Source organism: Lissotriton helveticus, chromosome 11 (genome assembly GCF_964261635.1).
Source record: "Lissotriton helveticus chromosome 11, aLisHel1.1, whole genome shotgun sequence".
In the NCBI taxonomy this organism is placed as follows: Eukaryota; Metazoa; Chordata; class Amphibia; order Caudata; family Salamandridae; genus Lissotriton; species Lissotriton helveticus.
Window position 1 is genome coordinate 604,265,355 of NC_136072.1, and position 13,390 is coordinate 604,278,744.

At 45.9% G+C, this 13,390-nt stretch overlaps 1 protein-coding gene across 1 annotated transcript in view; it reads right to left on the minus strand.

The window, feature by feature from the left end:
• PCOLCE2 (procollagen C-endopeptidase enhancer 2) overlaps positions 1-13,390 on the minus strand; it is a 346,699-nt gene that overhangs the window by 163,004 nt on the left and 170,305 nt on the right. The window lies entirely within an intron of this gene.

The following is a 13,390-nucleotide window of genomic DNA, read 5'->3' on the forward strand; positions in this document are numbered from 1 at the left end:
TATTCACATAAAATACAGATCTGTTCTTTGCAGCAGGCATAATAACCCTCTTTATGGGGAGTCAACACCAAACTCTGATCTCTCTCTCTCTCTCTCTAGCAGGAACATTCATCACAGGAGTTATCTTGACAATTTTATTGCTGCCTGAAAGCTGGACGCACAAGGAACTCTGCAGCAGATGTTTTTAAATTGTAAGTTATTGCTAAACACAGTGTTCCTCCCTGGGGTCAGTGCCAACCCCCACGTCAGCGCCCAATGCGGAGGCACTGATTACACCGCACCCCCCTAAAGCCTGCCCTGATCTTGTGTATTGAGTTATGCAATGTATTTGAATTGTAAAAGATGCAACTAAGGACTTAAAACGTTCAAATTTAAATAACAAGCATTGGCCTTTTATCAGTTTCGCCTATGTAATAAATAAAGAGCTGTTTTCATCATTCATCATCTGGGAGAAGGAAAGAGCTCCCTGAGAGATAACACAGGAGTAGAGAGGATGTGGCCCAGCAGGCAGAGCTGCTGACTCAAGTGCTGGGGATACCGGATCGAGTCTCGGGGATGCGAGCAACATCCTGTGATTCAATGCAAATCACTTAACCTCTCCAGGTGATATATTGTTATATAAATATGCTGCAATAGTAAAAGGCAAAGCTTTATGAAAATATAGTTCCACCAAAGCAGCTGTTAACAGTATTTCGGTGGCAGGGAACTGATTAGAGAAGCAGATGATGAACAAGCATTGGCAAATGCAGGAAAATATGCTACAGCCAACAGAAATGGAGGAAAGGTAAGTGTCACGCACAGGAACCAATAAAAAGCCAGGAAAGAGAGGAAGCAGGATGTAAGTCCTTTTAAAGTTCATATGAAAAACAATAGCTTTCTCAAGCAAAGCGCAAACACTGTGCAGGCGATACCTAATAAAAAATTATGTCTAAAATATTTCAAGGGAATAGAAAACAAATTAAATCCTATATTTTAAAGTAGATATTATTCAACTATTCACTTGCTTAGTTTAACATAGCAAGTCTTGTGATTGTACAATTTTATAAAGTTAGTAAAGTAGTGTAAAAGAGTTAATGTAATTGTTCAATCACTCAATCAATCAATCAATCAGTGAATTGTTAGCGTGCTACTCACCCGTGAGTGTCTCAAGGCGCTGGGGGGGAGGGGGGTGTGTCAGCCGTTCCGTTCAGTCGAAGAGCCAGGTCTTGAGAGCTCTCCTGCAGGTGATCAGGGAGGGGGGCGCATCTGATGTTGATCGGAAGCTCGTTCCAGGTCTTGGCTGCGATGGTTGAGAAGGATCTTCCCTCTGCTTTGACCCAGTGGATGCGTGGGGTTTCAGCGAGGGCAAGGTTGGCGGATCTGAGGTTTCTTTTGGGTACGTGGAGGGTGATTCTGTCATTGCGGTATTGGAGTTCGGTGTTGTGTAGGCACGGGTGAGAATCTTGAAAGTGACTCTCTTCTTGATGGGGAGCCAGTGGAGCTTCCATAGGTATTGGCTGATGTGCTCTCGTCGAGGGATGCCGAGGACGAGTCTGGCAGCGGTGTTCTGTATCGTCTGGACATTCTGGAGTAGGGACATGTTCATGCCGGCATAGGGGGCGTTTCCGTAGTCGGGTCTGCTGGTGATGAGTGCGTGGGTGACTGTTTACCTTGACTCGGGGGGGATCCATTTGAAAGTCTTACGGAGGATGCGGAGGGTGTTAAAACAGCTGGAGGCGACGGCATTGACCTGTTGGTTCATAGAGAGGGAGGAGTTGAGTACGATGCTGAGGTTTCAGGCTTGGCCTGTGGGGGTGGGAGGATTGCCGAGGGCAGTGGGTCACCAGGTGTTGTTCCATGCCGATGGGTTGGGTCAGAGGATGAGCTCTTCAGTTTTTTCTGCGTTGAGTTTTAGGCAGTTGTTGCTCATCCAGGCGGCGACATCTTGCATTCCCCTCTGGGAGTTGAATCTAGTGGTGGTAGGGTCTTTGGTGAGGGAGAGGATGAGCTGGTTGTTAGCTACTTTTCAGTTTAATTCAATTTGCTTGCAGTGTGTCAGGAATCAGGCTAATATGGTGTCTGTAATGTTAGAAGTACAGAGGAGGCAGAAAAGAAGAAGAAAAAAGATCTTGGTGAAGCCTCAGATGTTCAATCTTTGGAGTTCTGTGTAGACTTGTTAGGGATTTAGACATTTCAAGATGGCCACCACTTTAGCTGAGTATTTGTATGTCTTTTGGTGGCAGTCAAGTGGACTGCACTCGCTCTTCACTGCGCACTTCAAACTGAAATTCCTTGAGAGAAGTTTGTTTTTTTGTCAGCTCCTCTTCACAGAATGGGAGGCGGACAAATTTCGAGTTCCATTTCGCCTAGGGATAGTTTCCCTTCTTCGGTAACCCTCTAGGGGGGAAGCAACCTTTACAACGCAAGTTTTACAACGCACTACCATTACAACAAAACTTTTACTACGCAACATCCATTACATAGCATGCCATTACAATGCAACCATTACAACGCATGACACTACAACGCATACCATTACAACGCATGTCATTATAACGCAGTCATTACAACGCATACCATTACAACGCATACCATTACAACGCATACAATTACCATCCAACACTTACCCTACTGTTGCACCCCCTGGAGTTAGAATACTAAATTTTACCCCTACACTATCCAACACTTACCCTACTGTTGCACCCCCTGGAGTTAGAATAGTAATTTTTACCCCTACACTATCCAATACTTACCATACATGCAATTTAATGTTATGCGTTGTAATGGTATGCGTTGTAAAGGTATTATGCGTTGTAATGGAATGCGTTGTAAAGGTAGTTTAAAAAAATGCGTTCTAATGGCATGCGTTGTAATGGATGTTGCGTTGTAAAAAATGTGCTGTAAAGGTGTGCGTTGTAAAAGTATGCGTTGTAACGTCATACATCCCTCTAGGGTTTTGAGGGTATTTCTTTTAGTCATTTTTGGTGAATTCTGCATATTTTGTTCGCCTGAGTTCTGCTGCTGTGGTCGCAGTAGACTCTGGTTACTCAGTGTCAGAGAAAGCAGGTCCAGAGAAGTTGTTTGTGGCTTGGTTCCAGTTCTCTTCCAACTCCAAGCAGTGATTAAATTAAAAACAACACCACCATTTGAAAGACAGTAAGAAATGTCCAGTTTGCGCACAGAACTGCTCAGCCTCTTCCTCTCTATTGCGTGCTTACCTATCCTTTCCTCCCTGCTTTTCCTCCCTTGCTCCTTTTTGAGCGCTGCATTGTAGATGCAGCGCTCTAAAAGGAGCAAGGAAGGAAAAGCAGGCATCTTTGAGTGTTGTGGAAACATATTCTGCTCTTCACCTAAAGAACTCCTGAGAGAAAGAACATAGACTATATTATATATACGGTCCTCCTGTCTCTTCTTAAGATCTGTGTATCTCTCACTGTACTATTGCATTTAATAACAGAAGAGAGGCAAGGACTTCAGGATTAATAGGTGGGAGTTAGGTCTACACTTAGTTGAGATAGAGTTGGCAGTGTAGTCTGTGCATTAGGTGATTCCTCTCCCCTGGACCATAACTGGCATCTCTACAAGAAGACGTTTCTCCAGTTAAGGATCCTTACCACAATAGGGTTTCACCTTCCTGAAGCAGTCTCTTCTGTGTCCCACTCTCCTTTCCCCCTTGCTGGTGGGTGTTACCATTTGTAATTGGTGACGGCACCGGTGAGTGGGCTTTGGGAATTTAGTGTCATCCTGCCTCCATGGAGATTCAGGTACTTCTGACACAGTGTTTGTAAGTATTGACGTTGATAGAACTGTAATTTAATTTTAGTGTTATGATTTTTGAGTAGAAAGTGGTTATTGTGAGAGTGTTGGTATGTGGTTAGGTTTATATTGTAAATTGTAAGCTTTTGTCAAGTGTTATGCTTGGTCACTACTAGCTTGTAAAATGAGAGAATGTTTGTGTTACAGTTCAGAAAACTGGGCTATGAGCAGTATGTGATTTGCTGGGGGAGTGAGGAGGTACGGGAGGTCAGATGTGTTACATTTGGAAAGCATGATAGGTAGGTAGTGAAGTTATCATAGATTTGGAACATGAGTACGTTAGGTTGGTATGGTAGGCTAGGTATGGTAGGCTACTATGGTAGGTACTTATGGCAGGTATTGTATAGTGGATTAGATATGGTAGAATAATCATAAAGGGTAAGGTGAATATGCAAGTTCAGGTATAGTAGCTATAGTAGCTTGGTCTGGTAGGCATGGTTGGTAGGTAAGTTAGGTTGGTTTGATAGGTAGGCATGGTAGGTTATGTATGATTGGTAGGTAGGTATGGTAGAAATGGTAGGGCCAATCAATCAATCTATCCGGATTTGTAGAGCGCGGCTAATCACCCCTGAGGGTATCCAGTCACTGGGGTCCTGCTGCGAGCAGTCAAAGTGCCAGGACATGAGTCACACACTGAATTCTGGGAGAGAAGATGCTTTTGGGAAGTAGAAGGGAAGATCGTTCCAGGCTTTGGTGGCAAGGTAGGAGAAGGAAAGTCCTCTGCTGTGGTTTTGATGGATGCGGGGATGTGGGCGAGGGAGGGAATGCAGGTGCCTGGTGGGTTGGTGGTAGTTCAGGCGTGGTTGATGCATGCTGTTCCTAGGTCATGGAGGGCCTTGTAGGCATGTATCAGCAGCTTGAATTGGCATCTTTTCTGGTTGGGAACCAATGGATGTTCCTGAGGTGGGGAGTGATGTGGGTCTGTTTGGGGAGGTTGAGAACGAGTCTGGCTACTGCTTTCTGTATAGTCTGAAGATTTTTGGAGTTGGTTGGTGATTCCTGTTTAGAGCACTTTGCTGTAGTCGAATTGGCTGGTAACCAGGGCTTGGGGTTGACAGGGAGCCATCTGAAGAACTTACGGAGTATGCGGAAGGTGTGGAAGAAAGTGTGGCAGTGTTTGCTGTCCAGGTTGCTGCGAAGATTGCAGGCGTGGTCTTTCGGTGTGGGTCTGGGTCTGAGTTCAGAGGGCCACCAGGTGTCGTTCCACATGGAGGTGTTGTTTCCAAAGATCAGCACTTCAGTCTTGTCCGTGTTGAGCTTCAGGCAGTTGTTCTTCATCCATTCGGCGACGCTCGCCATGCAGTTGTGGAAGTTGTTCCTGGTGGTGGTGGGTTCTTCTGAGAGTGAGAGGATGAGCTGAGTGTCATCTGCGTAGGAAATAACATAACGTGTGTATTTGTAAAGCACATGTTTACTCAGAAGGTTATCTTGGCGCTGAATAACTCATGTTTATGTTGTTTATGATGTTGAGTGCTTGGGGTCTCATGATACAGGTAGCTTTAGGATGCATTGTAGGTAGTTATGGTGAGTACGATATGTTTGGTATGGCAGGTAGGTAGGAAGGTAAGGTTTGTAGGTATGTTGGGGAAGGTATATAGGTAAATATGGTATCTAGGAGTGGTAAGTAGGTATATACAGTTAGTTATGGTAGAAAGGTGTAGTACATAAGGCAGGTAGGTATAGAAGGTATCTTTAGTAGGTATGGTAGGAAAGCATGGTAGGTTAGGTATTTTAGGTATGGTATGCTAGGTTGGTTAGGTATGGTCAGCAGATACGGAAGATAGCTTTAGTATCTACAGTAGGTAAGTAGAAGAGGTTCAGTATGATAAGTTAGCAATGCCTGGCATGTAGGTATGATAGGTAAGTAAGAAAGGTATGGCAGTTAGTTATAGTAGGTTAGATATGATAGGCTAAGTTCAGCAGACTGATTTGGTTGATTATGTCTGTTTCTATGGAAGGTTTGATAGGTAAGATTTCAGAGATAGGTATGGTAGGTAAGACAGATAGATTTGGTATGTATTTAAGGGAGGTAGATATGGTAGGTTAGATCGTGGGGTTATCTATGGTAGGTAAGTGAGTATGATATGTGTGATAGGTTAGGTATGGTAGATATGTATGGTAGGTAGGTATGGCAGCTATAGTAATTATGATAGTTTGTCTATGTTAGGTTAAATATGGTACACAGGTATGATAAGTTAGGTATGGTAGCTTAGTTATGGTAGATATTTATAATAGGTTTGCTACTAAGATGTGGAACACAGGTGTGCCAGGTAGTTCAGGGAGGTAGCTATATGTGATAGTTAAGTTAGGTAGGGTTTGTAGGTGTGGTAGAATGGGTATGGTCGATTTGGTGTAGTGAAAAGTTATGGTGTGTAAAGTATGGTAGGGTAGGATTGTGTGCTTAGTAGGTGAAGAAAAATATGTATTAATTTATTTAGGGGGGTTATTAAGAGAAACTAGCCACCCCAAATAGTGTCTGCTGAAAACTCAAGTTGGTGCAAGTGGGTGAATGGGAGGCATCATGTATAGAAAAGGGTCCCACTCAAGCCATCTTGACTTGGCTATTATGGTTCAACAGCAAGGATGTAAACCTTTTACTGGCACTGCTTTCTGCTCCAGCATGAGTAATCAAGTGGTCAAGCAAAATTTCATTTTCAGAGATGTCGGACACTCCTGACAGGCCCAGTAGAATCAAGAAACTCATTTGCTCTTTGTCCTGAGCATTGTCTTTGCAGTCCCTCAGATCCAGTGAGATGTGTCTTCACGGCACCAACTGAAAAAGCCAGGCTGTTAGTCTTTCAGCAGAAGACTGTTTACTAGATAGGTTAATAGCTGCACAGTTTCCACCATTTCCTGTGGCGGGTCTGTGGTATTGAAATATTACACCAACTCTTCATAGCTCACAAAATAGTAATTCAAACTGGAAGTGATTCATATAATTTAATTTATCCCCAGAAACCCATTTGATGGGCAGACACTGCACGGACTATTTCATAATAGTATAACAAACTCTGTTAATCAAAATAATTAATTAAAAATGCAACACTTATTCAATCAGGCACAGAAATGTTTTTACTTATACACTCATCAGATTACTATTTCTCAGGAACCAAGCTCTGCTCAGTAGCCAGCGGCCAATGCAATTAAACGTTGGCGGGCCGAGTACCAAGTCTGTGTAGTCTTCAATCCACCTTATGCCTCTTTAATCCACTACCAGACACTTCCTGCCCCTTTATCTTCTCACTTTTTCAGGTTCCTGCTTTCTCTCTTTGTGATGTTTTCCCCTCTTTCTCTTTGTTGGGCTTGGCCCTTTTTGAGGGTCATCCCTAAGTGTTTTGCCTTTCTCCTAGCCTATTTTCTGACATGCTGTTGGTGGTTGTAGGACTCTGGGCACTTTAGCACTGCCGTTCAGTGTAAAATGTGTGTGCTCTCTGTGATAAATATGGTAAAGATTGGTCTACACCTGTTTGGCATATTTGATTTACCTGTTAGTCCCTTGTAAAGTGGTATCTCATATACCCAGGGCTGGTAAATTAAATGCTACTGGTGGGCTTGCAGCGCTGATTGCGCCACCCACCAAAGTAGCCTTTCAAACCTATCCCAGGCCTCTATCATTGCAGGGACTGTGTGCACAGTGTTACTGCCGCTGTGACGTGGCACCTGAAGTGTGTGCCATGTCTGTGACCCCCCCCCCCTTTTACTACATATTAGTCACCCCTAAGGTAGGCCCTAGCTAGCGCTATGGGCAGGGTGCACTGTAGGTGAAAGATATGACATGTGTCACAACCCCACTCACCTGAACAACCAGGTACCGCAGGAACGAAGAGAGCCTCCTCCCTCACCTCCAAACCAATCCTCCACACGGAGAGTCCAGTATGGGCGATTGATTTCAAGGGGAAGGGGGAGAGAATTCACATCACTCGCGATGCTTTCAGGGGGGTGAAGGGATGGCCTCAGGTGGGACTTCAACAGGGGGTACTGACCAAATGAATAGGGAAGCAGATAGCGTTTGCGGGATGAACTTCAGTAGGTCCTGGAAAAACAGAAAGGAAAGAGATTTTACAAAGGCGAGAATCCCACAAGGAGGGACAATAATACTTATATTCTAATCAAACTGGAGGGAAACTAGAAGTATCTTACCTTGGAAATAACGCCTTAGGTTTCTTTGTAAGAATAGTCCACAGTTGAAGAATGTTCCCATGAATCCTGAAGGGCCCGAACCATAAAACAAAATCTTGCGATACTTCACGTTGGAGGCGATGCCGCCGGCTTTTGCCATGCACCTCTGAGGGAGTACAAAAGGGATTAAAGTAAGTTGGGGTAGGCAGTGCCGCCGGCTCCTGCCGTGCACCTCTATGAGCAGTTCGCAGAAAAACTAGGGTATCAATGAATACCGCTGGGGAAGGCCATGCCATACAGTCCTTTTAGTAGTGAAAAATAAGCAAGAGCTCTCAACTTGGAACTTACTACGGGCTAGCAGTTCTTACTGCTCTCACATCGTTGTGCGGATCCATCCATGTTTCCTATGTTTAAAACGGCTGTTGTCTCCTGGGTTTTGGTCTCACGGCACTATCCGCGGATTAATATCCTCGTGGCGTCAGACGTATTTCATGCAGAAGCGGTAATATGCAGCGGTACAATTCCCTCGCGGTTCTGACCGCGTTTCAAACTTCAGCGGTTTTTCTGCTGCGTTTCAAAAAGTCCTCGCTGCTCTGGCAGTGTTTTCAACTTGAGCAGCAGTTTGCCGCAGTTACATTCAAATATCTGGCAGCTGTTCCGACTTACAAAGTCTTTCACGGCCCAGGCCCGCGTGAGTTTAGTTTTTAGCAGCGGCAGATGCTTTCCCATCCAGTCGCGGCTTCTGCCGCGTGAGCATTGAAGCAGCGGATTCTGCTTCGCAATTCCTGACGCGGCTCCGGACGCAGCGAAGTGCAGATTTTAGTAGCGGCAGCTGCATTCCCATCCGGTCGCGGCTTCTGCCACGTGAGCAGTGAAGCAGCGGATACTGATTCTCAATTCCTGACGCGGCTCCGGCCGCAGCGAAGCAAATTTGCAGCGACTCGCTGTTTGATCAATCCAGTCACGTTGCTTTTTTGGTAGCGGTTCTGGCCGCAGGGAGAAAGAGGGTCCATTAGGACGCAAGCGGGGTTCAAGACAAACAGGAGTTTTTTAGGGAAACGCGCACAAGTGTTCTCTCGGGCCGGGATCCAATATAAGTCTTTAAAGCCAAGCACCGGTGTCAAGGAGGGGAGGGACTTATATACTACCTCCCCTCTCACCTGATTCTGTAGGGACCAGTTAGTAAGGTGCCGTAGATAAAGAAAAAGCTTACAGGAAAGAAAAAAAAGAAAGGGAAGACAGAAAAAGTCATAACAACATGTACCTTAAGTGTGTGGCATGTACTGGTAGTGACAAACAGCCATTTTGGTTTCTCACTGCTTTGGGGCTGCCCTCCAATGGGAATACATTGGGGATTCTAAGTATGGGCAAAATTTGTGAATTCGTGGTCCGCGAATTCGCGCGAAAGCGAATTCGCGGTCCACAAAATCCGCGAAATTGCAAACATTTTTATTTTGGCGTGTTCGCTGGTTTTTTTTTCAGCGCAGCTACCGCGTACTTACCCATGCGGTCCTTTTTGGATGTGGCCATCTTGTTCGCGGGAGGAAAACAACTCGGCAAACTCAGAATCAAGGTAAATCAACGCAGCGCGCACAAGATTGTATTTTAGAAGCGCGAACAAGCAACAAAAAATCGCGAACTTGCGAATTACGGATTGTTTGGCAACTTCGCGCGATTCGCGGATTGCGAAATTGCCAAAAATCCACATATTTCGCAAGCTGAACTAATTTTCAGCCCATGCTTAGGGCATTCCCTGATAAGTGTTTCAGTGGTAATTCCTGATATGAGAGGAGCAGCGTGGTCAAGTTTGGTATATTTGGAATAGTGATAAATGCTACGCAATGGTGTGTGGAGATTTATTATAACTATTGTAGAAATGCCACTTTTAGAAGTTGTGTGCTATGTGTCTGCCTGCCTGATGTGAATTGCATGTCTGGCTTTTGAGTGACAGGGGCTGGTGAGCTGTGTGTGGCTCCAGGACGGGCAGGGTGAGACAGCGCTAGGCTGAATACGGCATCTGCATTTGGAGTAGTGAGAGGAGTAGTCCCCTGACTGTGAATAGGTCTATGCCTGCCTATGTGAATGCTGGCTCCGCCCCCCTGTAGTGTGTCTGATTACGAGCCCCCACCTGACAAAGGACGGTGTGAGCACTGTCCACAAAGTGCTTCAACACCCCCAGAACCAGTTGGAACTGGTTCCCCCAAGCCCTGTGTTGGCGCAGACAAAGGGAAACAGAGTATAAATGTAGGGGCTGTGACCCCATATTTTTGGAACTGTGCTTGTGCATACTTGGGCTGGAGGGGACACTCTGCCAGGAGGAACCACCATGGGACCCATTTGCAGGTTCTTTGGGATCCCTGCGTGCTGGGTTGCCTGGCTGCACCCTGCTGGGGTGTCCCCAGCCCAAAGGACTTTTAATTCCTGCCTGCTGGATTCCTTGCCCAGCTTTACCCCAGGAACTTTGAGGGGCTTAGCGCCTCGAGAGTGCGATGTTTTGTTTACTGGAGCCCCAGAGGAGCGAACTCCAAAACTGCTGAAGAGGAGGAGCGTACATGCTCCACAGTGCTGGGCTGCAACGTGTGCGCCGAGGGATTCCTGATGTGGGGATTTCCCCTCGCATTGCCAGGGATAGCCGGAGCCCACCCTGTGTTTTGCCAAATGAGCGGGTGCCCACCCCACACTGGTGTTTATCTTGAAAGCGGGTACCCACCCCGCATCTAAGGTTCGTTAGAAAGCGGGTGCCCACCCCGCGTTATTGCCCCTAAGTAGCGAGAGCCTACCCCGCATTTGAGCTTATCCAGCGGGAGCCCACCCCGCATGTGTGCGTGCCTGGCGGGAGCCTACCACGCATTTGGTTCTTGAAAAGCCGGTGCCCAACCCGCATGCGCCACCAAGAAAGACGCTGCGGAAAGGCATTGCCGGGCCGCTGCCAATGCGACCCGGAAGCCTGGCAGCCTGTGCCTGGTTTTGGCGGGATCTAATTCACGGCCCACCAGTAGAAGCGGGCCGGGAACAAGAAATTGCCTAGGTCGCCAATGAGAGCGCAGACGTGAGAGAAGTCAGGCAAGTGAAGCCTGATCGTGGACGCAGCTCTACTCCCATTACCGGAGAGAGTCCCGCATGCTGCCCAGCAATGGAAGAAGGCCGCTGAGAGGGACCGTAGCCTTGCGGGCTCGATGCCGGAGTCCTGTGCAGACGTCTCCCCAATATCTGTAAGGAAGGAGCCTCCCCAGGGTACTGGAGCAGAGGAGAGGAGTCCCCGAGAAGCCCCAGTGAGTGGGGCGGGAAGCAAGCTTTGTCGGTGTCTGTTCCCTGTTTTGAGGAGTCCCAAGAGAGCCCGGTGAGTGGGGTTGATTTGAGAGCAGTGGTGCTCCCAAGGCACAGTGAGTGCCCATTCTAGACCCAAGAGAGCCCGGTGAGTGGGGCTAATTCAAGAGCAGTGGTGCTACCAAGGCACCGTGAGCGCCCATGCTTGTTTTCTTTTCACAGCTGCACCGCAGTTGCTGGCAGCTGCAACGGTTGGGCAAAATATTGTTGAATCCCAGTGGGGACCCAGGAGGCACAATGGTGGCAGTGGCCGCTGTGCCTATCCCAGCTGCCCTGCGAGAGCGCAGTCAGCTGCAATCAGGGGGTCATTCTTTATTGATATAGAGGAAAGGGTGAATTGCACCCCCCCACACACACACACCCCCAGCGCATTGTGTGCAGTGAGTTTGCTGTAGTAGCAGTCCGAGGGCCATTTGGAAGGCCCCACTAGAAGCCCTGACATTTTTTTGGAGAGAGGGCATTTGAGCCCCGGTGAAAGGCCAGTTGACCTGGGGTTAGTTCTATGTTGGTAGGGCGCAAGGCCCTAATGTGATACGTAATGTGTAATGTGTTTATGCTTATGAGGTGATGGCATAATGTGTTTATGTTGGTGATACCTAATGCGTAAAGTGTTTATGCTTATGAGGTTATTGCATAATGTGTTTATGCTGGTGAGGCCTAATGCGTAATGTATTTATGCTAATGAGGTTTGGGCCTAATGTGTTTATGCCTAATGTCATGTTATGATATTTTAGGATGGTGTTGAATGCTAGGATGATAATGCTTAGGTCATTATGGTACCAGTAGTTACTGATTGTGTTTTATATTTACTACCTGCATTGTGATGCTTTTGACAGTAGCCCGATTGGCCCTGTCTTGTGTATAATCCCCTGTGAATATTGCCAGTGCCAGTTGGCACCGTGTAAATGTGTGATTATGTTTCTAATGTCTTTATGATAATACAAAGGCTATTTTTTATGTAACCTTGTGTGGAGTTCCTTTTGTGGTGTGCCTAGTAGGTTGCTGCTGTGTGTATGTGTTGTGCAAATGCTTTACACATTGCCTCCGGGATAAGCCTGACTGCTCGTGCCTGACTGCTCGTGCCAAGCTACCAAGGGGGTGAGCAGGGGTTATCTTCAGTGTGTAACTCCCTTGCCCTGACTAGAGTGGTGGTTTCTGCCTGGCTTTGGCGCTAGCATTAGCCAACCAGAAATACCATTTTTAACACGCTTCATCTATCTTTCTGCTTTGTGTGTTTCCCTCTCTTGCTCTAGATCAATGTGTTATGAGGAAAAATAAGTGGTGGTCCCCAAAAGTAAGTACCAGTGGCCTCCACCGGCAGCCACCAGCTCAAATTAAGCACTGTGTAAAAATGAACAGTATTGTCAATAATGTAGATTTATCCTATAGTAAATAAAAACATGGTTGGACAAGCAGAAAACATGGGTGATAAAAGTCACTGTCATAACCTATATGTTTTAGTCATAGACTGAGAAAAATGAATGTCATCTGTTTAGGAACAGGGAAGAGTGAACAAGGATACTCACAGGGAAAATATGCCTAAAATATGTAAAACCATAATTCCCAGTTAATTTTAAACAGACGTACGCCTAGCTTGCAGTTTGCACATAATTATTGACAATTTTTGAGAAAACTAATCAAAGATGACATTGGCTATAGGATTGTTATTGCGTTTGTTGAGCCAAGAGAGATAATGAAATATGGACCTCAGACTGCAAGCAAAGCACACTTTGCAAAAGCAAATATGTTGAATGTTAACACAGTGTACTGAGGCCAAAATAAATAATTGAAGTGCATGGAAAATATGAACAGATAGTTATCTATACTTCTGACTAAGAAGGGCTTTTACTTTAGGGGATTATTAGGCACTGATTCAAGCTGGAAGGGAGAAAGTGAGTTTTGGTTCCCAGGAAAAGTATAATATGACAGCGCCTAGGATAAAGTTATTGTTGATTTTTCACAAAGATACAGAACATAGGGGAGGCACCAGGGCCACCCCAGAGAAAAGAGAGCAGGCATTATCAGCACCAAAATATTGTCAATTAGCATACTGCAAAGAAAATTACATAGATCAAAAAGCACGCCTGCTTTCTCATTTACAAGGAATGTTGCAAGTTATAAACAGTTCTTCATGATTAGAAAGGCTAGA